This window comes from Athene cunicularia (assembly GCF_003259725.1).
Source record: "Athene cunicularia isolate RWA chromosome 23 unlocalized genomic scaffold, athCun1 chr23_part1, whole genome shotgun sequence".
NCBI classification, from domain to species: domain Eukaryota; kingdom Metazoa; phylum Chordata; class Aves; order Strigiformes; family Strigidae; genus Athene; species Athene cunicularia.
The window spans coordinates 2386666-2389701 of record NW_020799130.1 but is presented as its reverse complement, the minus strand read 5'-3'; the positions used below and the strand labels follow the sequence as shown (position 1 = coordinate 2389701).

Genomic DNA, 3036 nt, shown 5'->3' with positions numbered 1-3036 from the left:
CAGCGCCGCCACCCCCGCCTGGCCTCTGCAGGCACGGTAAGGCAGCACAGCACGTCTTGAGGGCTGAGCCTGCAGCCCTGCCTCCGCTCACGGGCCTCCCCGGCGGAACAGGGCCTTGGTGGGTCTGTGGGGGAGCTGAGCCTTCCGCCGCCGGCCTTCGCAGCCCAGGCCTGCCGTGCAGGGCCTCGGCAGTGCCCGCTGAGGAGGGGAGCCCTCAGTGTGCTCATCATGTTGTCCCCGTGCTGCGGTACGGGGCTTTGGAGAGAACAGTTAACACCTGTGGGAGCTGATGTTACGTGGTGTTGGAGAGGGAAGAAAACGAGTTTTATGGGCTACGATCACCAGAGGTTAAGCAACTCCAGGGAAAGGTGCTGGGGTGGAGCTGGTGGGGGACGGCTTGTCTGTACAGTCTTGAAACTTAGCAAAGTGGTGCTGAACAATTTTTCAGTCGGGATGATGCCAAATGTGAAAATCCTTGTGTGCAGGGGTTTCTGTTAGTGTGGTTTGTGGAGGCAGCAGTTATTTAGCATACAAGATACATTTCAGGCACTGCAGCTCCTTAATTCAGTATCAGACATGCCCTTTTATTAATAATTTGACAGTCATACCGTGAGAAGGTGGGAAGACGAACAGCTTTTATAATTCATGAAATTACACGTATATTTTAGCTTGTTAAGGAAGCATGTGATTCTTATTTGATCTCTTAATACCTTGTGACAGAACGCTGTCTGCTGCAGCCCCGTCTCTGCAGAGCTGAAGTTGATGTTCATGGACAGACGTAGCCTCCGATGCCATCAGGTAACACAGCCAGAACCTCATCCCGTCCCTCCTGCCTCCAGGGTGCCATTTCCAAACAGCCCCCCTGAACCTGTGCGAACCTGTCACTCGGTGATCAATGCCTGCGCAGTTCTGCTGCGCAAAACATCTCGCCTGTGTAAGGGAGCTCCTGCTATTGACAGTTTTGGAGCTGCGCACGTCCCTGATATATGTGCCTGGTCTGCTCCTCCTCCGTCATTTGCCTCCTCATTCATGTACTCTTTTTCCTTCACCCCCGTTGTGTATCTTCAGTGTCATTCTTGCATATTTTCCATTGAGATTCTCTTTCCCTGCCTGCCATCCCTGTCTCATCCTTACTCACAGCTGCGTCACTTGTAAATGCCATGGCACCTTCCCAGAGCTGGGATCAACTAATTCTGCTCCTGGTAACGGGCTGTCATTGCCCCAGGGCTTCCACCTGCTGCCTCAGCCATAGACCTCTGCTGTGCTTATGGAGCTGTGGGTGGCAGCTGTCATTAGATGTTTGATTTGGACCCTTTCCTCAAAGCACTTCAACTAAAAAAAAAAAAAGATGCGTGTTGCTCCTTTAGAGTATGTTTCAATTTTTGGAGGAAGGTTACCTGATAGGGCCCTGGACTGGAAATTAGGAAATCTGGGGTCAGTTTCCAACACTTCCCAAGCTTCCTGAGTGCACCTGGATACTGCTTAACCTGTCACTTCACCATCTGTAGATTAAGTCGCTTTTACCTTCTTCACATTGATCTGCTCAGGGTGTGAAGGGGCCGAGACATTCCTTTGTTATGACCTTACACAGAGAGAGCAGTGCAGCCCTGAGCTTGGCCAGAGTCTCCAGCTGCTTCAGAAATAGTCACTGGGTGTGAAAATGGACGCAGTCTGCTTCTGGATGACACCAGGCCGAGGGCAGAGGAGCGATGTGCTTCCCTCTAGCTGAAAATAGGAGATGCGTGTGTTTTGGGCCATCCCTGCTCCATCCTCCCAGCGTTTGTTCCTCCGTGAACACCTTTCTGGGAGCAGCTGATGGTTGGTGTGGACACGATTGCTTCTCATGGGGATGTTCATCACCTCTTAGAGAAAATATCTTTATTTTGCTGCAGAAGAGGAAGAGGCCCGGCAGCCCGGAGCACTCGATGTTGCGTGTTATGCAAATGGTGGCATGTCAGAGGCACGGCTGCCTGCTCTGCTGCCCTCGCTCCCTCCTCGGGCGAGGGGCCCTGTAGAGGGCTTCCTGCAGGAGCCCAAAACAGAGAAACTCTTGTTCCAGCTCTTGCCAGTGCCGCTTCCAGCGCGATCGCCTGTGATGCCCGTGAGAACGGTCCATCATTCCCCAGGCTCTATCCTTTGCTCGTATTTTTATCTTGGCTGACAAAAAAGCCCGTGGCTCCCAATGAAGGTATTTGTTGTTAGAGGGGATTAATAAACACCAGCCTTGGAGACACTAACCCTGCTATTCTTAGGGAATCTTTGGGAGCCACGGTGATTTTTCATCCTGTGGATAAATATTTCCTTCTCCAGAAGGCTGGAGCAGCCCCAGGGCCAACCCCGTGTGACCTCCCAATGCTGCTCTCTAGCAGGGTCTGGCCTCGCAGCTGCTCCCTGTCAGCGGGGCAGCTTTTGGGGCAGAAAATGTCACCCTGTGCTTGGGGAAAGCGTGGCGCAGCACAGCCCGCGTGAGAGTTTCTCCGTACCCGCCCCAAGAACCATTTTGTGGCCCTGTCCGGGCTCGGTGACTCGGAGCCGTCCTACAGCCCCTTAGCAGGATGACAACGGGTATGGACCCCCTTTTTCCAGGCAGGATTAGGAAGCTGCCCCCCCGCCCCCGACGCGAGAGCCGGTTACACAAGCACTGCCGCACCCTCGCCGGTAAAACCGGTGTCGGGAGGGGACGTCACCCGGTCCAGCCGGGGCCGTCACCTCGGGGTCACTTAACGCCACGCGGCCGGGCCAGGCTCCGGCCAAGCGCGGGGTTTCCTGCGAGCCGTGACCCTCCCACCAAACTCTGAGTCACCGTATCCGGTGCTCCGCCCCCGGAGCGGGGAACCGGATCAACGGCTCGTTCATTTATTTCGGTTTCGCCGTGCCGCGTGGCTGACCTTCCCGGGAGAACCCTGTCTCTCAGGGGTGCCGGGGCTGTACGCACCAGTGCTCAACCGCGGGCCCGTGTCTCTGCCGGGGCAGCGGGAAGGGCCCGGGGAAAGCGGAAACCGGAACTACCGGGCGGGCTGAACCACTGAGCGGGGC

At 55.5% G+C, this 3036-nt stretch overlaps 1 protein-coding gene across 1 annotated transcript in view; it reads left to right on the top strand.

Moving 5' to 3' along the window:
- The first annotated feature begins 748 nt into the window (after positions 1 to 748).
- Positions 749 to 3036, top strand: part of PTP4A2 (protein tyrosine phosphatase type IVA, member 2) — a 22654-nt gene continuing 20366 nt past the window's right edge. Inside the window, exon 1 of the mRNA XM_026863291.1 lies at positions 749 to 798. The gene's annotated coding sequence lies outside the window, so the exon portion shown is untranslated. The remainder of the gene's footprint in view (positions 799 to 3036) is intronic.